This window comes from Pediculus humanus, genomic scaffold (genome assembly GCF_000006295.1).
Source record: "Pediculus humanus corporis 1103172108221 genomic scaffold, whole genome shotgun sequence".
NCBI lineage: Eukaryota > Metazoa > Arthropoda > Insecta > Psocodea > Pediculidae > Pediculus > Pediculus humanus.
In genome coordinates, this window is record NW_002987791.1 from 11104 (window position 1) to 25129 (window position 14026).

Genomic DNA, 14026 nt, shown 5'->3' on the forward strand with positions numbered 1-14026 from the left:
GGTACCCGTGTGTGTGTGTTATGTGTCACCACGACGTCGGTTTAGGTTGTTACCGAGGGGGCCCTCTTTCGGAGGAGGGGGGCCTGAACGACGAGCGAGCGAGTGAGTGACAAGACACGAAGAGTTGAAAGATGGTTTCTGACAAAACCATATCGAGAAAATGAATGAATTTAATTCGAAACGTAGGTTCCTCCTCCTCCTCCTCCTCCTCCTCTTCCAAATAAAAAAAAAAAAAAAAATTGAAATCTCTCGAGTAAGATGGCGTATATGCAGATGAACGTGGGAATTTTAAAATTTTTGGATTCCTTTTTTCTCTTTTCTATCTTTGCAAAAAAAGAAAAAAGTACCTCGTAATTTAGGTTAGTCGAAATTACAATAACACACGTGAATAAATTAATAATAATAATAAAATAATTTTTAAAAAATGGTTGGAAAATTTTTATTGCGATAGAAAATTATGTCGAGGTAGTATGATGAAAGGGGACCCCCCCAAGGAAATAAAATCGCGTAAAGTTTATAAACCCGACAGAAACGGTTCGATTTTGTTAGGTCGATCGGTTCGCAACCTAAAAAATAATAATAATAATAATAATAATAATAATATTACAGTTAAAAAAAAAAAAAAACAATTTTTAATCGTGGAAACGAAACATTGATTTCCTTGCCGTAGGTAGATAATAATAATAACAACAACAACAACAATCATCCAGTATCGAAACTAGGTCTGTGAGCGTGCCTGTGTGCGTGTGCGTGTGCGTATGTGCGTGCGTGTAGCTGAAACACGAAATTTATGTCTAACGGATAAATTAATGCGAGAGTTTTAGATACCTCGAAGCACTATATACTATTTATTTTTCTTATCGAATAAAAATATTTTCCCGTCCGTGAAAAGTGAGTGAGAGAGAGAGAGAGAGAGAGAAATTTGACATAATCAAAATAATATCGATTTAATAGCTTTTGCCCCATCCCCCCCAAAAAAAAAATAAAAATTTCACTCTTAAAAAATTAATTTATTAATTTATTTCTAAATATAAAGGTCAAGGTCTCTTCTTTCCCCTCTTCTCTTCCATCTCTCTCTCTCTCTCTCTCTCTTTATGTATCACCAATCATTTCGATAAAAACCTGATTTTAAATTATTATTATTATTATTATTATATTGTGATGATAACATTGTGAAAGTCGATTATTCGTAAAAGAGAGAGAGAGAGAGAGAGAGAGAGAGAGGGAGAAAAACTTGATAATGATAGAAACTCATCGAAATAAATACAATTTATCCAATTAAAAAGAAACGCAAATTTTTGTTAATCGTTTTCATTAAAATATTATCATTCAATGATTGAATGATTGAATGATTGATTAGAATGACAAATTGTTAGAGATTCGAAGGTTAATCAAAAACAAAACGACGATTGTTGTTTGTTTGTTTCATTGCACTAACTAAAGTAAGTGTTTGCTCCCCCGGGTTGAAGATTTCGATTGTTGTAGGAGTAAGAGGGGAGGGGAAAGGGCGGAAAAGCTTTTTTCGAACTTTGGGGTTATCCTTTGGACAAACTAACGAAACGATAGAAGTCTTGGCTGTATATTCAGGTACGATTATCCGAATTTGTCTCGAAAAGATAGTGCGAAAGGCACAAAAAAAAAAAAAAAATGGCGTAAATGCGTTGGCTCCTCCGCATAGCGTTATAATTGATTACCTTCAATTCTCTCCTCGCAAATGATACTGTAAATTCTTTTTCATTTTTTTTTTATTTTTAAATTGTAAAGTCGAGTTAAAATTCTTGACCTGTCCTTCACCTCGGCGTAACTCAACGCGACAGTGCTAAATTAATCTGAAAAAAAAAAAAAAAAAAAAAAATGGAGAAAAAAGAAAGAAAGAAAATGTGTGTGTGTGTGTGTGTGTGTGTGTGTGTGAAGCAAAAAGTAATAATTTTAACCATGTACTTACTTTCTATTCTTATATTTAAAAATCATCATTCGCGTAAATTTTTCTTTTTTTTTTACTGGGGAGTAATTGAGGGGAGGGGGAAACTCTTTACGATGATGATGAGGGGGTTGGTGATGACGAGTATTAACATCAAAGTTTTATTTTAAAAAAAAAAATTATCGTAAACGGTATTTAATATTATCATTATCATCATCATCATCATCATCATCATCATCATCATCATCATCATCATCATTATTATTATTATTATTATTATTATTATTATTATTATTATGGTCACTCTTAAACACGACAAGGCTCTTATTTGTCGGGGTTTTTAAGCATTTATCCCAGGTCTCTACCCGATTCCTTAGGGACAAATACTCGAATATCGGTGGTGCTATTTATAATATTTTCCGAAGAATGTGGGCCGTCCCACATAGTGCGATTTCCTGGATGGTTTCTTCTTTTAGGTTCTTCATAATCTTCTTTAAATTTCCTTTTATTGAATGTGGCATGGCTCCCAATGCTCCCACGATGACCGGAATCGTTTCAGTTTTTGTTCCCCACATCCTGGTTATTTCAATTTCCAAATTTCTGTATTTCAGCCTTTTGTCTGCTTCTTTGGCTGTGGTGTTTTTTTCTGCCGGCACGGATACCTCAATTAACTTACACCATTTTTCCCCATTATGCCTGAGTATGATATCCGGTTTGTTAGCTGGCACAGTTCTGTCAGTGTGGATTTGTTGATCATATAGAACTGTGCATGGACCTACTGTCGTAACCGGGCTTGGAATGTGGTTGTACCACTCCTTGGGTAATCCATCCATTCCATATTCTCGGCATATACTCCAATGGAGATATTGACATATTTTATTGTGCCTTTCTAAATATTCATGTTTTGCCAGTATCGGACAACCGGAAATTAAATGATCGATGGTTTCCGATTGAGATTGGCAAATTCGGCACTTGTCATCTTGGCGGACTTTGAGAATTACTTTCTCATAGTTATGGGTCCGCAATGCCTGATCTTGAGCCGCTGTAATAAAGGCTTCTGTTTCAATTTTAAGTTTTCCACGCCGTAGCCAATTGTGCGTGCTCTTCTTATTAATATCTTCGGCATTTATTCTTTTTAGGTATTGCCCATGTAATTTTTTCTGTTCCCATTTGCCTATTAATTATTATTATTATTATTATTATTATTATTATTATTATTATTTAAATAAATTTTTTTTAACGAGTGTCGTGAGAATATGGAGTCGCGTTACATTTAAACACAATAGTCGTTTGTGAGAGTCTTTTATCATTTGTGTTATTGTTTTTTTTTAATACTATAATGACTTATTATTAATTAATTAATTAATTAATTAAAATAATTTTATTAACGCGGAGTTTTGAAAAAAAAAAAAAAAATGAAAGCAATCTCTGATTTGTTGTTATTTTGCCAAATAATAATAATAATAATAATTTTAATTTTTTGTCCGTGTCACAATAATAATAATAATAATCTTTGACCGATGGGTTGTTGTTGTTGTTGTGTGGTTCAATGGTCATTATCATCATTGTATCACGTATGAATCATACACACGCACGCACACACAATAATATATTATTCAATAAAATAAAAGTATATTGTTGTTGTTATGCGTTTGTAAACAATCTTTTATGTTTAAAAGAAAGAGAGAGAGAGAGAGAGAGAGAAAGGGGGAAGAGAAAGAGAGAGAGAGAGAGATTTGGAAAATCATTACTCATTAGCAAATTTATTTTATTTTATAAATTTTTGGAAAAGATGAGAGAGGGAAGAAGAGGGGAGGGTTAGGGGGAGAGAGAGAGAATAAGACGAAAGTAAGTTAATATCACATCCGGTATTATTTTGAAAACCCATTAAAATCTAATAAAAATTTTTTTTTTTTAATATTTAAAGAAACGAAATTAGTTTGCAAAAAAAAAAAAAAAAGAAAATTATTTTCACATCCTTATTATTATTATTATTATTATTATTATTATTACGGTAAAAAAAAAAAAAAAAAAAATCGTCGAACCGTAAATGAATCAGAATAATCAATATGGAGGATACTCTCTCGCGCAAAATGAAATCTCGGTTATTATTATTATTATTATTAATATAACGTCAGAGGAAAAAAAAAGAGTAATCAGGGGGAGGGAGGGGACATAAGATGATGGGTTGTTGGTGAGGATAGGGTAAAAATTTTGGTTTTATCGTGTTGTTGTTGTTGTTGTTTGTTTCCTCCGCCATTTTTTTTTAAATTTTAAATTGTTAAAAATTTTACGAGAAGGAATAAAAAAAAGCATCGGAATTGCATGAATCGAATAAATAATTTGGAAAATGAGTCAGTGAGTAATAAAGTGAATGAAAAGAGGAGCGAATGATTAGCATGAAAAAGAAATTTTTTTTTTTTTTCTTTTTCTTTTCAAATGCAAAATGAGAAAATTTGAATTTCAAAAGAAAATGTTCTACATGTCGGCCATGTTTATTTATTGCCGGGATTTTTGTCTGACAAATTATATCGAATAATTAATTGATTGACTGTATAAATGGGAATGAAAATCAACATTTTTTATACTTGCAAAAATGCGACAACGACGACGACGACAGTTTTTTGTTTTCTTTTTTTTTTTTTTTTAGGGACCCGAAATTTTTTAATGTGTTTGCATATGCACGAACGAAATGAAAAAGCTCTTATTATTATTATCATCATCATCAACGTTTCGGTTGTTTCGTAACGATCGGTGAGGGGAGGAAGGGGAAAGGAAAAAGCGTGAAATCGTTTGTTTCCTTGCCAAATAAAATGCGTCAATAAAAAACAAACAAAAACAAATTCATTAGAAATGGAATTTTTTTCTTAAAAAATTAGGAAGTGAATAAATTTAAATTCTGATCGAACTCGATCGATCGATCGATCGATGGATCGAACGAGAGTTTATATAATTTAAAAAAAAAAAAAAAAATCCGTGTTTATTTATTTGTTTTTTCTCATTAAATTTTCATGTTTTCGTTGTCGTTGTCGTTGTTTTTGTTGTTGTTGTTGTTGTCGTCGTCGTCGTCAATGTTGTCATTTTGTCGATAATAACAAATATCAGACGATTTTTTATTTTTTTTTCACCTTGAGAAAGGACGAATGTGATACGATTCGAATGTAGAGAAAATTTCCCCTCGAAAGTATGGTCGTCTGTCGTCTGCTTTCGATGAAAAAGAAATCGAGAGATGTACTGTAGTGGTGGTGATGATGGTGATGGTGGTGGTGGTGGTGGTGGTGGTGTTGGATTAATTAGGTGAATGTAAGTGACCGTGTTTAAAAGTTTTTTTTTATAAAGGAAAAGGAAATGATTTTGCGGTTTTCCTAGTTCGATAATTTTGTAAAAGAAAAAAAGTATTTTACAAAAGTTTAGTTTCAACGATGATTAATAAATTATAAATGGGGAAATTTTGTTTTTTTCTAGAAAATTCCATACGTCGTCGCGAATTCTTCATTACGTCAATTCGAGACGAAAAGAAAAAAGGGGGGAATAATTATTTAGTAGTTACTTATTAATTCCGCATGTTGATTATTAATATTTTAACGTACGGTCGCCATTTTGTTGATGGTTAGTAAATATGTCGAAAATTATAATTAAGAATAAGTAAAAGAAAGAAAGAAAGAAAGAAAGAATGAGAAAGAATGAGAAAAAAAAAAAAACAAAACAGGTTTTTTTTTTTTTTAATTTAAATAGAATACGTGACTTTTTTTATTGTTAAACAGTACGATGAAGGACAGGAAGTAAATATCCTTTTCAGGCTTCTGTTATTTTTTTTTTTTTTTTTGACGTGGCAGTAGATTTTTTTTTTTTGCCTTGCTCGTCGTTATACTTGTTGTCGTAAATTGAGTTCGTCGGACAAATTAAAATTGTGAATTGTTGTTTGTCGTCAACGTTTCCATTTGATTTAAAAGGAATTATGGAAAGGATAGAAAAATCGTGGAAGAAGAAGAAGAAGAAAAAACAAACTTTTCGATTGTTCTTTTTGTTTGTTTGCGTCGTAAAAAAATTTTAATTTGGGAATTTGTTTTAAAAAAAAAAAAAAAATTGCACCGTTATTTTATATAACTCGTTTTTTTTTTTTTTTTTTTTTTTTTCGTCTTCACCTTCATCTTTGGTTCCTTCTCCTTCTCTTTCTTCTTCTTCTTCTTCTTTGTATATTCGTCTTGTTTGTTGTTGTCTTATCATTTTAGCACTTTCATTATAAGAGGAGGTAGTAATAAAAAAAAAAAATCTACTCGAATTATATCGGGGCGATGATAGATCACGTATTGTACGGTAAAAATGAAATTAGTGACAAACACCATCATCATCATCATCATCATCATCATTATTATTATTATTATTATTATTATTATTAATAAATAAACTGACTGTGTGGCAACCGTTTATACGTTTGGACTTTAATTCATTTTTTTTTTTTTATGTGTATTTTAGACTACAGGACGCCTTTTTTTATTTTAATAGTAGTATTATTATCACATTTAAATATAAGTTACAAACAACAACATCGTGTGTGTGTGTGTGTGTGTGTGTCTCGTCTACTACTTATCCTTATCATCGTTATCTATTGTGTGACGTCATCATCCTCGTCTACGGTTTTTTTTTATATATATATATATAAATTTAATAATAATAATATAAATGCCGTGTTTTGTGTACGTAGTAAGTTAAATAATATTTGTCTGGATGATTTTTATTGTTTATCGGTATTTGTATGTTTGTTTGTTTGTTTGTTTGTTTGTTTGTTGGTTTGTCGTCTTGCTTTCGTGTACATTGAAAGAATTTGTCGTTGTCTCAGGTCATTAAATATGACGATGATGATGATTATTATTATTATTAAATTTCGAACTGTAAAATATTTATTGATTTTTAATAAAAAAAAAAATATATCGTATCGAACAATCGATTCGATTTATCGATGTAATCAACAAAAAAATTGCGAGGACTACAAACCACGTTTCTCTCTCTCTCTCTCTCTCTTTCCTTCGACAAGCTCGAACACGAATATAATAGTGAGCATTATTATTTGTGTGCGTACCTGTCTTTTTTTTTTGTATTCCTTTTTGACATTTTAAAATACCTGAAACCTCTTTTCGTCGTTTAGATTATTTATTATTTGCACTTACAAAAAAAAAAAAAAAAAATAAAAATAAATTTTTAAATGTTTTTTTTTTTTTGTGTGTGTGTGTTTGTATTTTCTCGTTTTAAAAAATTATGCAAACCTATGTTTACGAATTAGGTACACACCATTGATTTAAAACGTGTCTGCTTCTCTCTCTCTCTCTCTCTCTTTCTTGCTTTTTCTTTCTTTCTTTCTGTACTAATGATAGTGATAAATACCAAGTTGTTTTTTTTTAGCGAGTCAAAATCGTAAATTTAGTTTCATGCACGTTTTTTTCTTTTTTTTAAAAAGTCTTTATTGTGGTTGTTGTCGAGTTATTTTGCACTCTGTGGTTGTTGTTGTTGTTGTTGTCATGATGTTATAGTTAATATTCTTTCTCATCAAAACTATTCTATTTTTTTTTTTTTTTAAATATTATTATTATCGACAGTTTAAAGTTCACATGTGCATATTTAGACCCCCAATCGAAAAAAAAAAAAAAAAAAAAAAAAATTGTTTGCGGGGATTGACACACACACGCACACGCACACACACACACGCACACACACACACACACGGTCATTGGCAAATGGAGAAGAAATGAATTGCGGTGAATCATGACCGGATTCACGGAGTGTAGGTACCACTTCATAGGTACGAGAAATGAGGAGGTACACGTTTGATTTTCCAGTTTTTTCTACCTCTCTCTCTCTCTCTCTCACTCTTTTTTTATTGTTTCAAGGGCTGACTCGTACTTGTGATTTTTCCGAATGTTTGGTTGTTTCGGTTGTTGTTGTTGTTGTGAAGTGAATGCGTTTATTGTAATTACAGGACGTTGATTTGTGAAGAGGTGAAAATAAGTAAGTAAAAAAAAAAAAAATAGTTTCGTTAATGGGTCGATTCTTCCTTAGGATTCGATTGTTTGCGACAAGGTTATTAATTAAACATTAAATCGATCGATCGATTGATTGATTGATTGATTGGCGATCGAAATCACATTGATAATTACTACTCAACGAACTCATTTTTGTTAATGAATGTGAGATTTAAGGAGAGCAAAAATAATAATAATAATCGTATTTAATATGAATATTTGTATTCAATTATTATTATTATTATTATTTCTATCGACGCTTGTTTGGTTTTTCTGTCGGTATTTGTTATTATTATTATCATCATTGCAAAGACGTCATATTACACGCTTCGTTAAATAATTATTTGATTAGTTTTTTTTTGTTCGTTTGATTATGTTCGAAGAAAAATGTCGAAAAGGGGGAGGGGGGACGTTGTTAATTTTCTTTTTACGTTAAGATGGTACAAATCTTTCGTTCTGTTATTTTTTTTTTTAAAAAAATTTGTGAAAAATATCGATTCGTGCTTCGTCACGATGATGTGAACTCTTTATTTGGAATAGTTTAACATTACGAATAGAATTTGTGCCATTTTGTGTACCCCTCCCTCCCCCCTTCTCTCTCTCTCTCTCTCTCGCTCTTTTTCCGTGTTTCTTTTAAGTAACGTTTGTAGTATTGTAAAGGCTCATTAACTAAAATGCCTCCTTTGAAAAGAATTAACAGTTAACCAAACATTCTCCCCCCTCCGGTCTTCTCTCTCCCCTTCCCCCGGGGCCCTCGAACAACGTTTATTTCTTTTGGAACGGTAAAAAAAAAAAAAATGAAATTTCGAATTAATTCCACGTTCGTAGTTTACTGCGAATGATAAAAAAAAACTTTTCCGGTGACACGAAAAAAACCGAAAATGCAAAAAAAAAAATAAAAAAAAATTCTAGTTCTGTGGTATATTCAAAACATCGTCGGCCATCTTAAAACCTGTTTTAGCAAAAAAAAAAAATTAAAACATTATGTCATACTTATTATTATTATTATTTGTATCCCCCCCTCCCCGTCCTCCTTCACTTTTCTGTCGATTCGTGTGTACGGTCGTTACGTAAAAAATTGCAATTGTAATTTAAAAAGGAAAAAAAAAACCGAATCTAATTTTAAGTCAAGTCGTTATTAATTGACGGGTTTGCAACTTGTCGACAAAAAACGATGGGGGGAGGGATAGGGGGTAGGGGGGTTTTTTTTTGTCGTCCCTTCGTTCCCAAGCACCAATTTGAACAGGAGAGAAAACGGTTAATTATATTAACGTGAACGGATTATTTGACGCTTTGTTAATTACACGGTTGTTTGTTTTGCCACGAACGGTTGTTGTTTGTTTTTTTTTTTTTTACTGTGTTGTGGTTGTTGTTATTATTGTATAAAAATTATTTAAAACGCACGAATTTCTATAAATTGGTAAAAACTAAAGAGGGGAACAAAAGACGACGACAACAACAACAACAAACGACCTCCCACAAGGGGGGTTTTTAAAATAATTTTGTGATATAATAATAATAATAATAATAATAATAATAATAAAAATAAAACAGTGTATTCGTGTTTAATAAGATAACGAAAAGAAATAATAATAATAATAATAATAATAATAAATCGAAAACGTGTGTAACAAATAATAATGTGTTATCACAATCTTAAAAGAAAAAAATGTTTATTGGTGACGTCATTAACAAACATGATTGTACAAGTTAAATTTAAATCAAGTGACGACAACGACGACGACGACGAGATTAAAATTTTAATTGTTTTCGTTTAGTATAAAATGAAAAGAAAAAATGGCGTCGACATTAAAATTTTTTTTTTTTATAGAAATTATTTTTTTACGTAAATCGATTCTAAACAACGACGAGAATTGTCAAAAATAATTTAACGTTCGTTAAAATTTAAAATTTTACCGCCAAAAAAACGAACGAAAGAACGAACGAACGTGGTTGCACGATTTAATGCGACACGATTTACGTAATTGCGACAATTTTCCTTTTAAAAAAGGGTAAATTTTCGCGCGCGAAATCTCGACGGAATGCGAGGGAAGGAAATGGTTTGTTTATTTATTTGTTTTCTTACAAATGTGAAATCGAACGAATTTTTTTTTTTTTTTTTTCTTTTGTAAATCGAGGCCGTCGTTATTGGTTTCGAGTTAAATCGTCGAGATATCGCGATATATCGAGTCAAGTTCATGAGATTACAAAAAAATTGTTTTTTTTTTTTTTTTTTTATGTTTTTAAAATTTTTAAAAGTTAATTTTTTTAAAAAAAAAAAAAAATGGCTTTTCATTCTATGGAGAAAGGTGTGAAAGGTAAATAATTTATAGACGCGCGGTGGGGGGGAAGCGGGGGTGGATTTAGTGGGGGGAATTGATTTATTTGTTTGTTTGTTTTTAGTTCGAGATGAGTCACGATTTTTTTTTTTTTTATTTAAAAGTACGAATCCGCGGATAAATTCAAAAAATGTTGTTTATTTAAAAATAAAAGAAAATTATAAATAATCGAATTTTATATAGAAACTGATGAAAACGAGTTTTGATTGATTGATTGATTGATTGATTGATTGTAGCCGCGTCGATAGGTGAAAAATAACTCGCGATCGTAAGAATGGATGAATGCGAAATATAATTTTTGTTTTTTCGTACTGTGATTTTGAAAAAAAAAAAATTGACGTGGCACCAGTAAAAGTATGTTATATTTTTTTTCAGTTAGACCTTAAATTATTATTATTATTATTTTTCACTTAATTATCTGGGTCATGGATAGCCCTCATATTGAAGAAAAAAACCAAAGCGAATTTCGTTTGAGAGAAATAATAATGATAATAATAATAGGAATGATTGTTTTTTGTCTGATTCTCACGAGAAATGATTCAGGTATATTTATTCTATTACGTCACTCCCTTCAAAAAGCAAAAAGCAAAAAAAAAAAAAAAAAAGTTGAATTAATTTTCGACTGGAGAAATAAAAAAAAAAAAAATTTATTCCCTCTCTCTCTCTCTCTCTCTCTCTTCCCTCTCTCTCTTCCCTCTCTCTCTCTCTCTCTCTCTCTCTCTCTTCCCTCTCTCTCTTCCCTCTCTCTCTCTCTCTCTCTCCTTCCACGATCGAGTAGAAAATTTCCAAATTAAAAAGGAAAAAAAAAAAAATTGTTTTTGTTTTTTCAAAATGGCGAAAATCCTTTTTCGGTATTCATTTTTCGTTATTATTATTATTTTTTTATAATTTTTATTGTATAACCTTGATTGGCGTACAGGTACGCAGTACGAAAGCAGACGACGGGAAAAAAAATTAAATCGCAAACCGTGTAAGAAACCGAATAATAATAAAAAAAATATGATTTGTTTTTTCGGTCTGGAAAAGTCGGTCTTTGTTTGGTTGTATTAAATCGATCGAACCGGTCATCAGAATTATTATTATTATTATTTAATTTTTCAAGGTCAGGTTCAAGTTTCTATTATTCTCGTTAAGATTTTTTTAGTTAAGAATAGATTTAAGTTTTTTTTTTTTTTTTTTTGTTTTGTTTTTTTATTTCACGTGACGAGATATTTAAATTGATGATGAATAAGAGAGAGGGGGAGGGGAGAGAGGGAGGGGAAGGGGGAAGAGAAAGAGAGAGAGAGAGGAGGGGGGCGGAGATTAAAAAAAATATATAAAACCTTCACTTGGTCATTTTCATTTCGGGTTAGATTTAACGAACAGGTAGTAGTAGTGGTAGTAGTCGGGAGGTGGAGATAAAATGTCCCAAGGGGGAAAGAAAAAAAATGGAGAGAAGATGGGAGAGTAGAAAAGAAGGGAGGGGAAAGATTTTTTCTAAATTTAAGGTATTTAACCTTAGTGTCATCATGTACATTTCAAAATGTACCTAAATAAAAAATTATTTTAATTTAAAGTTTTTTTTTTTGTTTTTTAAACCAAAAGGAGTCGTCGTCAGTCGGGTATGATGATGATGATGATGATGATGATGATGATGATGATGATGATGATGTGTGTGTTGTTTATTTGCAAATCCTTTATCTCCGGAAAATAAGAAGAAGAATTTACGGTAGTGGAAGAAGAAGAAGATGAAGAAGAAGGTTCGTTGAACCTCGAGAGCCGTCGAAGAAGAATTCTCATAGAATTCACCTTAAGATACACGATGTTGTATAAGAATCACATTTTTTTTTTCCTTTTTCAATGGCTCTCTCTCTCTCTCTCTCTCTCTTTTCACGTCATCCTTTCATTATTATTATTATTATTATTGAATTGCATTTATTTATTTATATTTGGTTGTTGTTGTTGTTGTTATTGTCTGCAATAATTATGATTTCAGGATGAGAAACTTTTAATTTACTTATTGAATTTTAATTTAATTGTGCTTGAATTTTAAAACGCCGCTTCCCCTCCCTTCCCCTCTTCCTTCCTCCTTTTCCTCCTTCTTCACCTCCCTCCTCCCTGCCGCCCACCCCCTTGCCCAGACGGTAAGAACAGTAGTAATGGTAATAATATATAATTTTTATTTTCTTTCTTACAAATTAAAGTCTACTGCCACGTCGGTCGGCTTTGTTTTCTTAACAAAGTTTCGGTTTTTCGTGAGTTTTGTTTTTTTTTTTTTTTTTCTGTCGTTCTGGAAAAACGTGGGAGGAGAAGGAAAAAAAAGAAAAGGAAAAGGGGAAAAAAAACGAACGTGACGAAAGAAAGAAAGAAATTATTATTATTTTTATTAGTTATTCGAATGATATTCGGTTGTTGTTGTTGTTGGCGCGTAATTAATGACGGAACGTATTAAATTATTATCATCATCATCATTATTATTATTTCTTTTTTTTGTAAAAGGGAAAAATGGCGTCTCCCCATTTTAAGCCCGCAGGTTTCAACGTGGTTATGGTGATGGTGGTGGTGGTGAATGTTAATTTGTATGCGAGTTCACACACACACACGCACACGCACATTTCGGCTTTTTACGGTTTATGAATAATAATAATAATAATAATAATAATAGAGTTAGAAATCGTCATATCGCATACGCGACGTGTGTTTTATACATTATCATCACTATAGGGGGAGCGAGAGTTTTAATATCGACTGTTAACAGATAATGGACAGTTTAAAAAAACAAACAAACAAACGTAAGCATTTTTATAAAAAATCGAATCCCTCGGGATGACTCTGGATTTTTCCCTCTTCCCCATACATTTAAAAAATTTTTGCGCATGTTAAAAAATTCTCTCTCTCTCTCTCTTTTTCAATCGTGATTTAAAAGGAAAGGAAGAAACCGAGCGATCGACCGACCGGAAATACTCGGTGACTCGTGTACGATTTCCGTTTCTTTATTGTTATTTTCTCTCTCTCTCTCTCTCTTTCTCTCTCTTTTTTAATAGATTTTTAATCGGAAAAGAAATAAAAATTAATTACAATGATAATAATAATAATTTTTTTCTTCTGGTAAACATTAAAAAAGGGAAAATGAATATTTATTCATTTAGTGTAGTCGTGCGCGTGTTACCAATAAAGGACACGAAGAGAGAGAGAGAAGGCGGGAGGGGAGAGAAACCTTAAGCAAAGTTTTTAATTTTCCCTGCATAATAATTATTATTAAAATTATTCACATTAAATGAGATTTTATAATCTCGCGATAAAGGGGGGGGGGCGAAATGAAAAAAAGTTGAATTCTGTTGCCACGTCGTTATTAAAATTAAAACGAGTTTTTTTTTTTTTTTAATTGTTTTTGACGTTTTACATAAATTTTTTGTTGTCGCGTTGAATTTTGTGTAAAATTTCGAGTCGAGTGTGTGCGATTTAGAGAGTCGCCATTTTGTTTTTTGAAGCGGGCAGGCGCGAACGAATCAATTTAAATAATAAACGTTATAATTTTTTTTTTTTTTTTTTTTTTTTTTTTGCGAAAAAAAACTTGATAAATTAAAAAAATTAATGAGATTCGTTAATTTTTCAATGCCCTTCGGGGTTAAATAAAATTCCTTTAAAAAAAAAAAAAAAAAATGTAAATGAAAGTTGCGAAAAAAAAAAAAAAAAAAAAATCAACTTTCAAGTCGGTTGTAACAAACAAAAAAAATTCAAATTACGTAACCGGTAAAAAAAAAAAAAAG